The sequence below is a fragment of the Somniosus microcephalus genome, chromosome 11, assembly GCF_052327205.1.
Source record: "Somniosus microcephalus isolate GS21.2 chromosome 11, FLI_Smic_1.0, whole genome shotgun sequence".
Taxonomy (NCBI): domain Eukaryota; kingdom Metazoa; phylum Chordata; class Chondrichthyes; order Squaliformes; family Somniosidae; genus Somniosus; species Somniosus microcephalus.
In genome coordinates, this window is record NC_140997.1 from 201,104,109 (window position 1) to 201,122,957 (window position 18,849).

At 51.6% G+C, this 18,849-nt stretch overlaps 1 long non-coding RNA gene across 1 annotated transcript in view; it reads left to right on the plus strand.

The window, feature by feature from the left end:
- Positions 1-2,177, plus strand: part of LOC147111123 (uncharacterized) — a 51,327-nt gene extending 49,150 nt beyond the window's left edge. Inside the window, exons 2-3 of the long non-coding RNA XR_015080114.1 lie at positions 1,112-1,165; positions 1,267-2,177. This is a non-coding gene — a long non-coding RNA (uncharacterized LOC147111123). The remainder of the gene's footprint in view (positions 1-1,111; positions 1,166-1,266) is intronic.
- The last annotated feature ends 16,672 nt before the right edge of the window (positions 2,178-18,849 follow it).

Sequence of the window (18,849 nt, forward strand, 5' to 3'; positions counted from 1 at the left end):
ATCATATTTACTATGTAAATTAAAGACACTTTGAGTGTTTACTTGTTTTCTAGCTATCTCAATTGGTTGCATATTTAATCTTCTGTTTCCTGTCTTCCAAGTTGAACATAAAAACTATTTGACCAGCAGGTGTTTCTTTTACTTGATGTCACCTTTTCAAAGGCACATGCCGCTTTTTTAATGTTTGTGTTTCTGTTCAACGTGTTAGCTTATAACACCTTAAACTGGGTCTTCCATTGTGTTGTTCCCAAACTCCAGACCCTCTGGAATCGCCAAACTGCCATTTCAATAGAAACATAGAAACATAGAAGATAGGAGCAGGAGTAGGCCATTTGGCCCTTCGAGCCTGCTCTGCCATTCAACGAGATCATGGCTGATCATCCAAACCCTAGCACCCGGTCCCTACACCGACAGCCATCCCACCCAAGCCCTATCCCCATAACCCCATGTATTTAATCCCCCCCTAACACTAAGGGTCAATTTTTTTTATCATGGCCAATCAACCTAACCCGCACATCTTTGGACTGTGGGAGGAAACCGGAGCACCCGGAGGAAACCCACGCAAACACGGGGAGAATGTGCAAACTCCACACAGACAGTCACCCGAGGCCGGATTTGAACCCGGGTCCCTGGCGCTGTGAGGCAACAGTGCTAACCACTATGCCACCGTGCTGCGGTCATTGTTTTAGTATATTTAACTAATTCCCATTTCAAAGCTTGTTTGTTTTTTACAACTTTGTTAAACAACTGATCTTTATCTCAGAAGCCTGTATTTCTGTTTGCAGCCTGTGTCTCGGAGGCTTTAGATTTTTAAACCCAGTATATCATGTATTAATAATGTCAAATTATAGGATGGTGTATTTTTCTGAATTATGGCTTATTCCCTCACAGTCACACAAGGTATAAAAGATTTATATTTAAATGTCAAGATGCAGTTGATTTGATATTTGTACATTGGACCTATGCAAGGTGCCATAGCTTAAAAACAATCTATTTACCCACTATGGATAGTAAAGGGTCCCAGCTTTCAAAATTTCTCTTCACAGATAATTGTGTGTGTAAATATCTATTCAGTGGCCCTTGTGTAACGCAGTACTCATTCTCTCTTTAGGCCCCTTCAGCCATGTGAACACTAGGTGCAGTGGATAGTAATTCCACATATGTGGTGAGTATTATTAACCTTTTTTAATTGCATGCAATTATGGCTGGAATCTTTCCTCATTAAGGATAAGACTTTGAGTAATAATGCTAATTTTCTCTGCCTAGGGAAAGAGATTTTGATGGTTTTTGTGATGGTTCAGTTCTCTACACAGACCAAGCCAGAATTAGCCTAGGATCTTATTCACACGGCCATCATTAACCTCAACGATCCACTGCTTTATTCTATGAAGCATTTTGTTTAATGTGTGCAAGTATTGATCCCTCTCGAATTTTCCATGAAATTCAGTGAAACTTCTTCAAAGGAAATTTAAGGTTTGCTGTAAAATCAAATAATCTATTTAGGAGCAAGTATAATGAATTGAGAAGGAAGGACCCCCCAGCCAATATTGGACGGGGTGGGTGGAGGAGGAGGAAGAGGAGGGAGAACAACTACTCAGTCTGGACTCTATTAAATCTATTTCATTACAGCCACAAATCCAATATTTAAAGTGAGGCAAGCTGTTTAGCAATGAATGTACAAGATTTTAAGTGAAATGGAAAGATTCATGTAGTATGTGAACATGAACAGAGGCTTAATTTTTCCTGTTTGATAATGGCTTTTCCTCTAAGGCCTTATTAATTCAGAATTTTACATAATTATAATTGCTTGTTTGACCCTTCTTAATGTCATATCCATACCCAGAATTGTGCAATAAGTTTCTGACATGCAAACTCACATGATTGACTGAGACCTCCCTGACTGTTAACTGTTTTTACTATTAAAGCAGGTTGCAGACCTGAGCAGAAAGGAAATTCTTGCAGTACTGTGGGTAGGGTTAGGTCATCTTAAATTGTTTAATATTAGTAAGTGGCTGACCTGCTCTTCCTGCATGTTAAATTAACATGCTGTCTAGTTAAAGGGAAAGGAACTTGGCCAAATAAGTACTATTATGTGGTAGAAAAAGTAATGCATTGTGTAATTCACTCATCTGCTACTTGTAATGTCTTACACAAGAAACAATTATGGCTACTTCAGGAAACGGTTTTAAGTATCATTTATTTCAAATTGTTTGTACAAATCTTTTCTTGTTTGATGTAATTCTTAGTTTTAAATGTAACTTTTTATTCACTGGACAGGAACTAACTGGTAAAGTATGTAATAGTTACAATTCAAGATTTAGGTTTATAGCTCTCTTTAATATGCAATATATTTTTGAAACCAGCTATTCTTGATCCAGATCTATCAACTGATCATTTTTAATTGGGTACAGTGTAGGTACAGTAGCAATGTTAAGTTTGTTTTTAAAAGGCCCAATGCCAAGTTCGATTGAGAGGCTCTCCTCTCGCTCTCCTCTCGCTCTCCTCTCCCTTCCCCCTCTCTCCTCTCCCTTCCCCCCCTCTCTCCTCTCCCTTCCTCCCCTCTCTCCTTCCCCCCTCTCTCCTCTCCCTTCCCCCCTCTCTCCTCTCCCTTCCCCCCTCTCTCCTCTCCCTTCCCCCCCTCTCTCCTCTCCCTTCCTCCCCTCTCTCCTCTCCCTTCCTCCCCTCTCTCCTTCCCCCCTCTCTCCTCTCCCTTCCCCCCTCTCTCCTCTCCCTTCCCCCCTCTCTCCTCTCCCTTCCCCCCTCTCTCCTCTCCCTTCCCCCCTCTCTCCTCTCCCTTCCCCCCTCTCTCCTCTCCCTTCCCCCCCTCTCTCCTCTCCCTTCCTCCCCTCTCTCCTTCCCCCCTCTCTCCTCTCCCTTCCCCCCTCTCTCCTCTCCCTTCCCCCCTCTCTCCTCTCCCTTCCCCCCTCTCTCCTCTCCCTTCCCCCTCTCTCCTCTCCCTTCCCCCCCCTCTCTCCTCACCCTTCCCCCCCCCTCTCCTCTCCCTTCCCCCCCTCTCTCCTCACCCTTCCCCCCCCTCTCTCCTCTCCCTTCCCCCCCCCTCTCTCCTCTCCCTTCCCCCCCCTCTCTCCTCTCCCTTTCCCCCCCTCTCTCCTCTCCCTTCCCCCCCTCTCTCCTCTCCCTTCCCCCCCTCTCTCCTCACCCTTCCCCCCCTCTCTCCTCACCCTTCCCCCCCCTCTCTCCTCTCCCTTTCCCTCCTCTCCCTTCCCCCCCTCCTCTCCCTTCCCCCCCCTCTCTCCTCTCCCTTCCCCCCCCTCTCTCCTCTCCCTTCCCCCCCTCTCTCCTCTCCCTTTCCCCCCCTCTCTCCTCTCCCTTCCCCCCCCCTCTCCTCTCCCTTCCCCCCCCTCTCCTCTCCCTTCCCCCCTCTCTCCTCTCCCTTCCCCCCCCTCTCTCCTCTCCCTTCCCCCCCCTCTCTCCTCTCCCTTCCCCCCCCTCTCCTCTCCCTTCCCCCCCCTCTCTCCTCTCCCTTCCCCCCCCCCTCTCTCCTCTCCCTTCCCCCCCCTCCTCTCAATTCAATTCAATTCAAATCGCTTTATTGGCATGACAAGTTACATCTTATGTTGCCAAAGCATCGGAAAACATTCATGTTTGTTCACAAAAATACAGATCTCTCCATACAGTGTATAAACAGATATATCCCTGAGTGTATAAATATATACTTTCATATAATTTATATATACTCTTTTCTTATATTTAGTGGTTGTCCCTCTGTTTATGGCAAGCTGTAACATAGTGTGCCGCTAAGGTTACACAATTTCTCTCTTCCCCTAGTAGGTATGGGAGTTTTTGGTCGTCATTCAAATTTCTGAATTCCGGGCATATTTTTGTGAATTTTGGGTAGAAATTCTCCCTTATGCCCTGATATTTTCTACAAGCTGTGAGGAAGTGCATCTCTGTCTCCACCACTCCCTGACTGCAGTGAGAGCATATCCTGTCCTCTCTTGGTAGCCGGGTCTGCCTGTGTCTACCTTTTTCGATCGCCAGGCTATGTTCACTAAGTCTGTACATTGTCAAGGTTTTTCTCAGTTTGCTATCCTTTGCCATGGTCAGGTAATCAGCCATGTTGTATTGTCTGTTTAGGGCCAAGTAGCAATTGAGTTTGTTTTGGGTTTTTGTTGTTTCTGCCCAATATGACATATTTTCCCTCTCTCCACTCTCCCTCCCCCTCTCTCCTCTCCCCCTCTCTCCTCTCTCCCTCCCCCCTCTCTTCCTCCCCCCTCTCTCCTCTCTCCCTCCCCCTCTCTCCCTCCCTCCTCTCTCCCTCCCCCCTCCCCCCTCCCTCCTCTCTCCCTCTCTCCTCTCCCCCTCCCCCTCCCCCCTCTCTCCTCTCTCCCTCCCCCCTCTCTCCTCTCTCCCTCCCCCCTCTCTCCTCTCTCCCTCCCCCCTCTCTCCTCTCTCCCTCCCCCCTCTCTCCTCTCTCTCTCCCTCCCCCCTCTCTCCTCTCTCCCTCCCCCCTCTCTCCTCTCTCCCTCCCCCCTCTCTCCTCTCTCCCTCCCCCCTCTCTCCCTCCCCCCTCTCTCCCTCCCCCCTCTCTCCCTCCCCCCTCTCTCCCTCCCCCCTCTCTCCCTCCCCCCTCTCTCCTCTCTCCCTCCCCCCCTCTCTCCTCTCTCCCTCCCCCCCTCTCTCCCTCCCCCCCTCTCTCCTCTCTCCCTCCCCCCCTCTCTCCCTCCCCCCCTCTCTCCCTCCCCCCCTCTCTCCTCTCTCCCTCCCCCCCTCTCTCCCTCCCCCCCTCTCTCCTCTCTCCCTCCCCCCCTCTCTCCTCTCTCCCTCCCCCCTCTCTCCTCTCTCCCTCCCCCCCTCTCTCCTCTCTCCCTCCCCCCCTCTCTCCTCTCTCCCTCCCCCCTCTCTCCTCTCTCCCTCCCCTCCTCTCTCCTCTCTCCCTCCCCCCCTCTCTCCTCTCTCCCTCTCTCCTCTCTCCCTCCCCCTCTCCTCCTCTCTCTCCCCCTCCCCTCTCCCCCCCTCCCCTCTCCCCCCCCTCTCTCCTCTCTCTCTCTCTCTCCCTCCCCCCTCTCTCTCTCCTCTCCCTCCCCCCTGTTGTGTCGGCACTTTTCTACCTAGACACAATTTAGGACTCAGAACTCAGAGATTCATAGATACATAGATACATAGAGATAGGAACAGGAGTAGGCCATTCGGCCCTTCGAGCCTGCTCCGCCATTCAATGAGATCATGGCTGATCTTCGTCTGAGATCATAGCTGATCTTACCAGTTCAGTACCCCGTCCCCGCCTTTTCTCCGTAACCCTTAATCCCCTTAGCCTTCAGAAATATATCCAATTCTCTCTTGAAAATATTTATTGAATTAGCCTTCACAGCCCTCTGTGGCAGGGAATTCCACAGGCTCACCACTCTTTGAGTGAAGAAATTCTTCCTCATCTCTGTTTTAAATGATTTGCCCGCTATTTTTAGACTGTGGCCCCTGGTTCTGTGCTCCCCGGCCATTGGAAACATTCTCTCTGAATTCAGCCTGTCCAGGCCTGCCATAATTTTATATGTTTCGATGAGATCCCCTCTCAATCTTCTAAACTCCAGAGAGTACAAGCCCAAACTATTTAATCTCTCTTCGTAGGTCATTCCCGCCATTCCAGGTATCAGCCTGGTGAATCGCCGTTGCACTCTTTCCATGGCAAGAACATCCTTCCGCAGATGGGGCGACCAAAACTGTACACAATACTCCAGATGCGGTCTCACCAGCACCTTGTACAGCTGTAGTAAGGTATCCCTATTCCTATACTCGAACCCCCTTGATATGAAGGCCAACATACCATTTGCCTTCTTAATCGCCTGTTGCACCTGCATGCTCTCCTTCAGTGACTGGTGCACAAGAACACCCAGGTCCCTCTGCACTTCCCCATCTCCCAATCTATTGCCATTTAGATAATAATCTACCCTCCTGTTTTTACCCCCAAAGTGGATAACCTCGCATTTATCCACATTATAGTGCATCTGCCACGTATCCGCCCATTCCCCCAACCTGTCCAAATCACACTGTAGCCTCCTGACATCCTCATCAGAGCCCACCCCTCCTCCTAGTTTAGTGTCGTCAGCGAATTTGGAAATATTGCATCCAATTCCCTGATCCAGATCATTTATATATATTGTGAACAGCTGGGGTCCCAGGACAGATCCTTGCGGCACCCCGCTGGTCACTGCCTGCCACTCCGAAAACGAGCCGTTTATTCCAACTCTCTGTTTTCTATCCGCCAGCCAGTTCTCTATCCACGTTAATACTTTGCCCCCAATCCCATGAGCCTTAATTTTGCATGATAATCTTTTGTGTGGAACCTTATCGAAGGCTTTCTGGAAGTCAAGGTACACCACATCCACTGGCTCTCCCCCATCTATTCTACCAGTTACCTCCTCAAAAAATTCCAGCAGATTAGTCAAACACGATTTACCCTTTGTAAATCCATGTTGACTCTGTCCGATCCTTTCCCCATTTGTCAAGTGCTCCGCTATTTTATCCTTAATAATGGACTCTAGCATTTTGCCCACAACCGATGTAAGGCTTACTGGTCTATAATTCTCTGCTTTCTCTCTACCCCCCTTTTTAAATATTGGGGTAACATTAGCTACCCTCCAATCCACGGGTACTGTTCCCGAGTCAATGGAGTTCCGGAAGATGATCCTTAGAGCATCTGCTATCTCCAGGGCCACCTCCTTAAGTACCCTAGGATGTAGTTTATCAGGCCCTGGGGATTTGTCGGCTTTCAGTCCCCTCAACTTACCCAACACCATATCCCTAGAGATACTAATTTCTGTCAGCTCCTCCCTCTCATTAGTCCCTATGTTTGCTGATATTCCTGGGAGGTTATTTGTGTCCTCCTTTGTGAATACAGAACCAAAGTATGAGTTTAATTGGTCTGCCATTTCCTTATTCTCCATTATATATTCTCCCGAATCGGACTGCAAGGGACCGACTTGGGATTTTACCAGTCTTTTCCTCCTGATATACCGATAAAAGCTTTTGCAGTCTGTCTTTATGTTTGCTGCAAGTTTACTTTCGTATTCTATTTTCCCCTTCCTGATTAATCCCTTTGTCCTCTTTTGCTGTATCCTGTACTGCCCCCAATCTTCCGGTCTGGTGCTTTTTTTTGCCAGTTGATATGCCCTTTTTTTTGATTTTATGCTGTCCCTAATTTCCCTCGTTATCCACGGTTGAGTCACCTTTTTAGGTTTATTTTTATGCCAAACCGGTATAAACATGTTCTGGAATTCTTCCATTCTATCTTTGAATGCTTGCCATTGTCTATCCACTGTCAATCCCCCCAGAAACACCACCCAATCAATCTTACCCAATTCCCGTCTCATACCCTCGTAATTCCCTTTATTTAAGTTCTGGACCTTAGTCTCTGATTCAATTTCCTCACTCTCCATCTCGACTGAGAGCTCGATCATATTATGATCGCTCTGACCCAAGGGGCCTCGTACAAGAAGATTGCTGATAAGTCCCTTCTCATTGCACAATACCCAGTCTAAAATGGCCTGATCTCGAGTCGGCTCCTCGACATATTGGTCCAGATAACCGTCCCGAAAACATTCCAGGAATTCCTCCATTCAAACATGAAGTGCTTTATTGGAAGGTGATGGGCCTTCAATAACCACAAAACTAGAAGTTATAGACTTAAACAAGTTGGCTTTTAATCACTAAGATCAGAGCTAACCTCTCAACACACCGACTGGTTCACAGGAATGAGTCATACAGATCCTGGGATCTTTATGTAAGAGAAGTCAGAGGCGGAGCCAAGAGCCAAGACCTGGAACCTCCCAGGTTAGTCGGGAAAGAGGAAGTGAAACTATACACAGTGGGGGAGGGTAATATACATGAGTGTAAAACGAATACAGGATCAAGACAAACAGATTTCATTACATTCACCCCTTCTATAGATTTAGTCCATCGGGGTGATGTTTCTTAAAAGTTGGTATAAGTGAGTCTGTCAGGAGGTTTTGCAGTTCTCAGTGATCGGCGCAAAGCCGGTTGGGGTGCCTCTAGGGGAGTGGATTCTGGTTCCTCTGCTGTCCGGGCCTCCGCAGTGTCTTCCAGGTTATCTGCAGTGTCCTCCAGGTTAAAGTTGGGTATTGATACCTCTGGATGTCCTGTCTCTTTGTAGTGTAGGTCTTCATCGGGTAGCCTCCCATCGTTCTCTCCGCTGCCCGAGGGAGCGAGGTCTTTTATGGAAACAGTGTCCTCTTGCCCGTCAGAGTATTCGATATAGGCGTACTGAGGGTTTGCATGGAGGAGCTGTACCTTTTCCACAAGGGGGTCCGTTTTATGGCCTCTCACGTGCTTCCGCAATAGTACTGTCCCCGGAGATGTCAGCCACGCGGGTAGAGATATGCCCGAGGTGGATTTCCGGGGGAAAACGAACATCTTTTCGTGAGGGGTAGCGCTAGTGGCAGTACATAACAGAGACCTTATGGAGTGGAACACGTCTGGGAGGACTTCCTGCCAGCGGGAGGTCGGAAGGCCTTTTGACTTTAAGGCTAACGTGACAGCCTTCCAAACAGTAGCATTCTCCCTTTCCACTTGCCCATTACCCCGGGGGTTGTAGCTAGTGGTTCTGCTAGTGGCTATCCCCTTCGAGAGCAAGAACTGGCGCAGCTCATCACTCATGAATGACGTCCCCCTATCGCTGTGTATGTAGTTCGGCATGCCAAACATGCAGAATAGATTACAGAGACACTTGATGACCGTGGCACTGGTCATGTCTGGGCAGGGAATGGCGAAGGGGAAGCGGGAATATTCATCGATGATATTGAGGAAGTATACGTTACGGTCGGCAGAGGGAAGGGGTCCCTTGAAGTCCAGACTTAGGCGCTCGAATGGCCGTGTGGCTTTGATAAGGTGTGCACGGTCAGGCCTGTAGAAACGAGGCTTGCATTCCGCACAGATGCGGCAGGCTCTAGTCATTGCCCTGACCTCCTCGATGGAGTGGGGCAGATTGCGGGACTTTATAAAATGGTATAGTCGGGTGACCCCTGGGTGACAGGTGTCGTTGTGGAGACCCTGTAATTTGTCCGTATGAATGCTGGCACACATTCCCCACGATAGGGCGTCTGGGGGTTCATTAAGGGCTCCCGGCCTGTACATAATATCATAATCGAACGTGGATAGTTCGATCCTCCACCTGAGTATTTTGTCATTCTTGATTTTCCCTCTTTTTGTTATTAAACATGAAAGCCACTGACCGCTGGTCGGTGAGCAGGGTGAAACGTTTGCCGGCTAGGTAGTGTCTCCAGTGCCGCACTGCCTCCACTATAGCCTGTGCCTCCTTCTCGACAGAAGAGTGCCTGATTTCAGGTCCCTGAAGGGTTCGGGAGAAGAAGGCCACAGGTCTCCCAGCCTGATTGAGGGTCGCAGCTAAGGCAAAGTCTGACGCATCGCTTTCGACTTGAAAGGGAATGCATTCGTCCACTGCACACACTGCAGCCCTTTCAATGTCCTGTTTAATACTGGTGAAAGCCTCCCGAGCTTCAGCTGATAGTGGGAAGGACGTCGATTTTAATGAGGGGTCGGGCCTTATCAGAGTAATTGGGCACCCATTGGGCATAATACGAAAAAAAATCCCAGGCACCTTTTTAAAGCTTTGGGATTGTGTGGCAGGGGCAGTTCCTTTAGGGGGCGTAATCGGTCAGGGTCTGGTCCAATTACCCCATCTTCCACCACACAGCCGAGGATACAGAAACGGGTTGTGTTGAAGACACATTTGTCTTCGTTGTAGGTTAGATTCAGCTTTAGGGCAGTTTTTAAAAATCTCGCAAGATTTAGATCGTGGTCTTGCTGGTTGTGCCCGCAGATAGTGACATTGTTCAGATAGGAGTAGGTAGCTTGTAGTTTATTCTCGTCAACCATGCAGTCCATCTCACGTTGGAAGACCGAGACCCCATTTGTTACCCCGAAGGGCACTCTGAGAAAATGGTAGAGGCGCCCGTTCGCCTCGAAGGCGGTGTATGGGCGGTCCTCCGTTCTAATGGGGAGCTGGTGATACGCGGATTTGAGGTCGATAGTCGAGAAGACTCGGTATTGCGCAATCTGGTTGACCATTTCTGATATGCGGGGTAAAGGGTAGGCGTCCAGCTGGGTATAAATATTAACAGTCTGGCTGTAGTCAATTACCATCCGTTTCTTTTCGCTATTTTTAACTATGACTACTTGGGCACGCCACGGGCTGGTACTGCATTCAATAATGCCTTCCTGCAGGAGTCTGTCCACTTCCGCCTTGATAAAGTGTCTGTCTTCCAGACTGTACTGTCTACTTTTGGTCGCTACGGGCCTACAGTTCGGAGCGAGATTAGCGAATAAAGAGGGCGGGCTGATTTTTAAGGTTGATAGGCCACAGACTGTGAGTGGCGGCTGGGACCCGCCATATGCTAGCGTGACACTTTCGTGGTGGCACTGGAAGTCCAGGCCCAAGATTACATTAACACAGAGTTCTGGCATCACGAGGAGTTTAAAATCCTTGTAGTCCGTGCCTTTTACAGTCAGTGATACCGCACGGTAGCCCAAAATGTCCGAAGTGTGGGACTTAGCAGCCATAGCAATTCTGCTCCGTGTAGGGGTTACCGTTAATGAGTGCCGCCATACCAGGCTAGGGTGGATAAAACTCTCGGTACTCCCACAGTCAATTAAACATTTCGTTAAATTCCCGTTTACCTGTATGTCCATCATGGATTTTGTCAACGGGTGTGGCCTGGATTGATTCACCGTGATCGAAGCCACTGTTGGGCCCTGGGCAGCCGTTGAGTCGGGAAAAGATGGCGGATCCCAAGATGGCGGCACGCACGAGGCGGTGACGGAGTTGGAAATCGGATTCCCCCTGCAGACTTTGCTAAAATGCCCCTTTTTCTTACATTTGAAGCATGTAGCGTCCTTCGCTGGGCATCGTTTTCTGGGGTGCTTGGCCTGGCCGCAGAAGTAGCATTTCGGGCCTCGAGACATTGCCGCTGTAGTAGGACTCCTGGGTGAACTTCTGTGTGGGGACTCCGGCGGCGTAGAGCTGGTCTGAGACCTGGATGGGGAAGATGGCTGATTCCAAGATGGCGGCCCCCTCTGCGCGCACGAGGCGGTGAGGGCCGCATGGCCGGAAGAATAAGAGTCAGAGTTTTTCTGGGCCACGTCCAGCGATCGCGCAGTGGCCACTGCCTTTTTAAAGTCCAGGACCTCCTTCTCCAGCAGTCTCTGCCGGATATAATTCGATTTGAGGCCCGTGATGAAGGAATCGCAGACCAATTCGTCAGAGTACGCGTTGGCCGTCACGGCCTTGCAGTTACAGTCCCGGACCAGGTCCTTTAGGCCCTGTAAGAAATCGTCCATTGATTCCTCTGGTCGCTGCCTGCGTGTAGCCAGCAGATGTCTGGCGTACACTTCGTTTACCGGCCTCTGGTATTGGGCCTTCAGGATAGTGATGGCCTCCGTGTAAGAGGTGGCGTCCCGGATGAACGAATAAATCTAATGACTTACGCGAGTAGTCAGTAGACTCAGTTTATCTACCTCGCTAGAGGATGAGGCCCCCGTGAAGAGTTCGAAGCATTTGAGCCAGTGTCCAAATTGATTTGATGCTTCAGCAGAATGTGGATCCAAGTCCAGACGCTCTGGTTTTAGGAGTCGATCCATCCTAGTATTCTTTAGTGATTAAAATTGATGGGCCTTCAATAACCACAAAACTAGAAGTTATAGACTTAAACAAGTTGGCTTTTAATCACTAAGATCAGAGCTAACCTCTCAACACACCGACTGGTTCACAGGAATGAGTCATACAGATCCTGGGATCTTTATGTAAGAGAAGTCAGAGGCGGAGCCAAGAGCCAAGACCTGGAACCTCCCAGGTTAGTCGGGAAAGAGGAAGTGAAACTATACACAGTGGGGGAGGGTAATATACATGAGTGCAAAACGAATACAGGATCAAGACAAACAGATTTCAGGAAGGAAAGGAAGTTCTGGGAAGTTCCGAACAAAGAGAGCTAAACTTAACCGAGAGAATACCCAACCATTTATCTCCTGTGACAGCGCCACCACAGGTGGGAGGAGAGCACACAATAGAACACACAATACATAACATTTCCTCCCCTCTTAAATGGAAGGACCACATTATTCCTCAATAGGTAAGTTACTTTCAATACACTCAACTAACCTAAGGTAGAGGTAGACTGCCTCAAACCCTGACTTTACCCTGGGGTTTATTCTGCCCCAGTCTTGTGGGTAAGTCACTAAGCCTACAGATCCAAGCGTCTTGGAGGCCGCCGTTCTCTGACAGGATACCAGCGGTCATCGCTGGCTTCCACAGCAGTAGGCATTGACACAGGCCTGGATGGAGAAGGTGCCTGTGTCAGTTGAAAGTCAGGAGTTTGCACAGGTGGAACAGTCTCTTTGACTTCCTGTGTTGGAGAAGAGCACTGTGGCAAAGGATGCTGGTTTGCGGTATCATTCGGAAACAGTTCAGGCCAACCAGCCGTTGGAGCCTCTGTGGCTGTCTCTGCTCCTAGCAACAGTTGATTTGTGTGTCTTCTCCAGACGACGTCCTCAGCAGTCTCAACCGTGTAAGACACAGGGCCCGTCTGCGTGATCACCGTAGCAGGAACCCATTTCAGTCCAGTGTTGTAGTTTCGAGCTAGGACGTGCTCTCCCGGATGAAACCGTCTCTCCTTGGCTCTTTTCTCTCCCTTTTCAACTTGAGCTTGTTGTTGACGATGGACAACCTGTTCTGCCCTTGGAGGTTTGAGTAAGTCAAAACTTGTCCGCAACTGCCTCTTCATCATGAGCGAAGCGGGGGAAGTTTTGGTTGTGGCATGCGGCTCGTTCCTGTAGGACAACAGGAAGCTGTTCAGACGTTGGTGGATTGAGCCCTGACCTTGCGATGCCTTCAAGGCGTGCTTCAAAGTTTGCACGAACCTTTCTGCCTGGCCGTTAGTAGAGGGATGATAGGGCGCAGACCTGATGTGTTGGACACCATTCACATGCAGGAAGGTTGCAAACTCCTGTGATACAAATTGTGGACCATTGTCACTTACGAGTTGTTCCGGTGAGCCATAACTGCTGAACACCTCACCAAGTTTCTCAATTGTTTTCTCTGCCGTGGTAGACCTCATCACAGCGACCTCCGGCCACTTGCTATGAGCGTCCACAACCACCATAAGCATCTTCCCTTCGAAAGGACCGGCGAAGTCCACATGTACTCGCTGCCACACTTCTGCAGGCCAATCCCAGGGGTGTAGGGTTGCCAACTGTGGAACATTCCGGACCCTTTGACATGGGGAACATGTTTTGGCTTTCTCCTCAATATTCCCATCGAGACCTGGCCACCAGAAGCAGCTTCTTGCCATTTCCTTCATCCGAACCATCCCACTGTGGCCTGTATGAAGTTGTTGCAGTATAGGTTCCCTCAGAGGTGGCGGAATGATGACACGGCGTCCCCAAAGAAGACAATCTGCCTGGACGGAGAGCTCATTTCTTTTTGAAACGTAAGGTTTCAAACTAGGAGAATCTCCTATAGCTCTCCCTCGAATGACATCGTCCATTACCTCAGACAGGACTGGATCATTGCGGGTGTACCTTCGCACCTGAACTGCAGTGACAGGTGCTCCCTCCACTTGTCTAAAGTAGAAGATGTCTATCTGACGAGGCTCTGGGGGAGTAACAGGCAAGGGTAGCCTCGAGAGACCGTCTGCGTTGCCGTGCAAGTCTGATTTGCGATATTTAATGTCGTATGTGTGTCCTGACAACAGTAAAGCCCACCTTTGCATCCTGCTTGCAGCGAGAGACGGAATTCCGGTGTGGGGCCCGAAGATTGAAGTCAATGTACGGTGGTCCATCAGGAGTGTGAACCTTCTCCCAAACAGGTACTGATGAAATTTTCGAATTCCAAAAACGATTCCCAAGGCCTCGCGCTTGATCTGCGCATAGTTACTCTCGGCCTTGTTCAAGGTGCGTGATGCGAAGGCGATAGGTTTCTCTTCACCCGAAGGCATGATGTGGGATATGACTGCTCCCACACTATATGGTGATGCATCACATGCTAGCTGCACGGGTAGCTTTGGGTCGAAGTGTGTCAGGACCTCCGAATTCAGCAATGCTTTCTTTGCTTGGGCGAAAGCTTCGTTGCACAGTTCAGTCCATTTCCATGTTTTGCCTTGACATAGCAACTGATGTAACGGCTTCAGCAATGTTGCTAAGTCTGGAATAAACTTCCCATAGTAGTTAAGTAGCCCCAGAAATGAACGTAACTGGCTCACGTGCTGGGGCCTCCACGATCGCCTTGACCTTTGGCGGTGCCTTATGCAGGCCAGTAGCGTCAATCACATGCCCCAGGTACTCAACTGAAGACTGAAAGAATTCACATTTGTCTTTACGAACTCTGAGTCCGTACTCTTTCGGTCGTTGTAGTGTCGCATCCAAGTTCAGAAGATCCTCCTCATTTGTCCCAGTGACAAGGATGTCGTCCAGGTAGCACTGGACTCCTGGCAGTCCACTCAAAATCTGATCCATTGCCCTTTGGAATAGAGCAGGGGCCGACGTAATTCCAAACGGAAGGCGCAGTACCTGTATAGCCCCTTGTGTGTCACAATTGTTAGCAGCTCCTTTGATTTGTCATCGACGTGCATTTGTAGATAAGCCTGGCATAAGTCTATTTTGCTGAACTTTTGCCCTCCGGCCAGGCCCGTAAAATGATCATCAATGAGGGGAAGAGGGTACTGTTCCGCAGACAGCACCGGGTTAATAGTCACTTTAAAATCCCCGCAGATTCGAACAGATCCATCCTTTTTCAGGACAGGAACAATGGGTGTGGCCCATTTGCTCAAGCTCACAGGCTCCAGGACTCCATTCTCGACTAAGGCCTCCAAGTTAGCCTCAACTTTTGGCCTAATTGCATAGGGTACAGGTCGGGCTTTGTGAAACTTCGGCTTGCTGTCAGGTTTAATGTCCAGTCTCACGCTGATCTTTTTCATGCTCCCAAGTTCCCCATTGAAGAGTTCTGCATGTTTGTTTAACACTGCAGTCAGACCTGACTCCCCTTTTGACATCATGCGGACTGCAGGCCAGTCCAGCGTGATTTTCTCTAGCCACGCACATCCCAGTAGCGATGGGTAATTTCCCTTTACCACATAGTGGCAGTTTTGCAGTCTGTCCGTTCAATTTAACTGTCACCTCAATGACGCCTCTCATGGCCACAGGTTCGCCGGTATACGTCTTTAGCACAATGTTTGTTGGCTGAAGGGTAAGATGCTTTAGCATTTTGTTGCAGACAGTGTCTGAAACGAGGGACACAGCCGCGCCTGTGTCCACCTCCATCCGCACTGATTGTCCTTCCACCAGTGGTGACACCCAGTAGCCATTTGAACCTCCTGCAACCGTCAGTATGTGCACCTCTTCCTTCTCAGAGGTGTCGCTCCCCTCTGTTTTGCTTGTTCCATCATACTGCACTGAATGAACACTCTTTTTCCTCTCTTGTCCAAATACAGACATTTTGCTTTCATGCTTCCCAGCTCTGTCTGTTTTTTTACTTCTACAGGCGCGTTCAATGTGACCCTTTTTGCCACAATTTCGACATTCCAGCTCCGTACACCAGCAGTCATTAGCGTGATGGCCCCATTTTCCCACAACGGTAACGTGCCGTTCCGCGCACCTTTAGGCTCAGACGACACCTCGTGGACTCTCCCTGTTGAACTCAACTGGTGAGCCTCCTTTTCCACCATCTCCATGGAGACACTAACTTCAATGGCCTTTTCAAGAGTAAGGTTGTCCTCAGTAAGAAGTCTGTCTCTAATGGTGTCATTCAGCACCTCCTTGAACTGGCAGTGTTCCGACAACCTTTTTAAAGCAGCAATAAACATCGTCACTGATTCCCCCTCCTCTTGATTCCGTTTGTGAAATCTAAATCTCTCAACAATAACCAGAGGTTTTGGTGAAAAATGTGCTCCAAGAATTTCCACTAGTTGCTTATATGTTTTAGTTCCTGGCTTATCTGGCTGCACGAGGCTGCGAAGTAAATTGAAAGTCTTCGGCCCGATTACACTCAGAAAGGTAGGCACGACCTTTTCATTTGCCACCACATTCGCCAATACAAAATAGTCAAAACGTTCCGTATATGCGCTCCATTGCTCCACATTTTCATCAAAATCACCGATGTTTCCTAATATAGTAGCCATCTCACGTTTCAAATTAAATTTTCTGTTTACTCACTGCACCCGTAACGTACACAGATTCAATCCCATCCTCGTCGCCACTTGTTGTGTTGGTACTTTTCTACCTAGACACAATTTAGGACTCAGAACTCAGAGATTCAAACATGAAGTGCTTTATTGGAAGGAAAGAAGTTCTGGGAAGTTCCGAACAAAGAGAGCTAAACTTAACCGAGAGAATACCCAACCATTTATCTCCTGTGACAGCGCCACCACAGGTGGGAGGAGAACACACAATACATAACTCCCCCCTCTCTCCTCTCCCTCCCCCCCTCTCTCCTCTCCCTCCCCCCCTCTCTCCTCTCCCTCCCCCCCTCTCTCCTCTCCCTCCCCCCTCTCTCCTCTCCCTCCCCCCCTCTCTCCTCTCCCTCCCCCCCTCTCTCCTCTCCCTCCCCCTCTCTCTCCTCTCCCTCCCCCCCTCTCTCCTCTCCCTCCCCCTCTCTCCTCTCCCTCCCCCTCTCTCCTCTCCCTCCCCCTCTCTCCTCTCCCTCCCCCCTCTCTCCTCTCCCTCCCCCCTCTCTCCTCTCCCTCCCCCCTCTCTCCTCTCCCTCCCCCCCTCTCCTCCCTCTCCCTCCCCCCTCTCTCCTCTCCCTCCCCCCTCTCTCCTCTCCCTCCCCCCTCTCTCCTCTCCCTCCCCCCCTCTCCTCTCCCTCCCCCCCTCTCTCCTCTCCTCCCCCCTCTCTCCTCTCCCTCCCCCCTCTCTCCTCTCTCTCCCCCCCTCTCTCCGCTCCCTCCCCCCCTCTCTCCGCTCCCTCCCCCCCTCTCTCCGCTCCCTCCCCCCCTCTCTCCTCTCCCTCCCCCCCTCTCTCCTCTCCCTCCCCCCTCTCTCCTCTCCCTCCCCCCCTCTCTCCTCTCCCTCCCCCCCTCTCTCCTCTCCCTCCCCCCCTCTCTCCTCTCCCTCCCCCCTCTCTCCTCTCCCTCCCCCCCTCTCTCCTCTCCCTCCCCCCCCTCTCTCCTCTCCTCCCCCCCCTCTCTCCTCTCCCTCCCCCCCTCTCTCCTCTCCCTCACCCCCCTCTCTCCTCTCCCTCCCCCCCTCTCTCCTCTCCCTCCCCCCCTCTCTCCTCTCCCCCCCCCTCTCTCCTCTCCCTCCCCCCTCTCTCCTCTCCCTCCCCCCCCTCTCCTCTCCCTCCCCCCCCCTCTCTCCTCTCCCTCCCCTCCCCTCCTCCTCTCCTCTCCCTCCCCCCTCTCACCTCCCCTCCCCCCCTCTCCTCTCCCTCCCCCCCCCTCTCCTCTCCCTCCCCCCCTCTCCTCTCCCACCTCCCCCTCTCCCTCTTCACTCCCCTCCTCTCCCTCTCTCTCCCCCCCTCTCTCCTCTCTCCCCCCCCCTCTCTTCCCCCCCACCTCTCTTCCCCCCCCTCTCTTCCCCCCCTCTCTTCCCCCCCTCTCTCTTCCCCCCCTCTCTCTAACCCCCCCTCTCTCTTCCCCCCCCCCTCTCTTCCCCCCCCCCTCTCTTCCCCCCCCCTCTTCCCCCCCCTCTCTTCCCCCCCCCTCTCTTCCCCCCCCTCTTCCCCCCCTCTCTCCCCCCCCCTCTCTTCCCCCCCCCTCTCTTCCCCCCCCCCTCTCTTCCCCCCCTCTCTCATTCCCCCCCCCTCTCTCTTCCCCCCCCTCTCTCTTCCCCCCTCTCTCTTCCCCCCCTCTCTCTTCCCCCCTCTCTCTTCCCCCCCTCTCTCTTCCCCCCTCTCTCTTCCCCCTCTCTCTTCCCCCCTCTCTTTCCCCCCCTCTCTCTTCCCCCCCTCTCTCTTCCCCCCCTCTCTCTTCCCCCCCTCTCTCTTCCCCCCCCTCTCTCTTCCCCCCCTCTCTCTTCCCCCCCTCTCTCTTCCCCCCTCTCTCTTCCCCCCCTCTCTCTTCCCCCTCTCTTTTCCCCCCCCTCCCCCCCCTCTCTCTTCCCTCCCCCCCTCTCTCTCCCCCCCTCTCTCTTCCCCCCCCTCTCTCTCCCCCCCCTCTCTCCCCCTCTCTCTTCCCCCCCTCTCTCTCCCCCCTCACTTCCCCACCCTCTCTCTTCCCCCCTCTCTCTTCCCCCCCTCTCTCTTCCCCCCCTCACTCTTCCCCCCCCTCTCTCTCCCCCTCTCTCTTCCCCCTCTCTCTGCCCCCCCTCACTCTTCCCCCCTCTCTCTATCCCCCTCTCGCTCTCCCCCCTCTCTCTCCCCCTCTCTCTCTTCCCCCCCTCTCTCTCTCCCACCCTCATCCCCCCTCTCTCTTCCCCCCTCTCTCTTCCCCCCCCTCTCTCTTTCCCCCCCTCTCTCTCCCCCCCTCTCTCTTCCCCCCCCTCTCTCTTCCCCCCCTCTCTCTTCCCCCCTCTCTCTTCCCCCCCTCTCTCTTCCCCCCCTCTCTCTTCCCCCCTCTCGTTCCCCCCACTCATCTTCCCCCTCTCTCTTCCACCCCTCTCTCTTCCCCCCCTCTCTCTTTCCCCCCTCTTCCCCCTCTCTCTTTCCCCCTCTCTCTTTCCCCCCCCTCTCTTCCCCCCCCTCTCTCTTCCCACCCTCTCTCTTCCCCTTCTCTTCCCCCTCTCTTCCCCCCTCTCTCTTCCCCCCCCTCTCTTCCCCCCCTCTCTCTTCCCCCCCTCTCTCTTCCCCCCCCTCTCTTTCCCCCCCCTCTCTCTTCTCCCCCCCTCTCTCTTTCCCCCCCCCTCTCTTCCCCCCCTCTCTCTTCCCCCCCC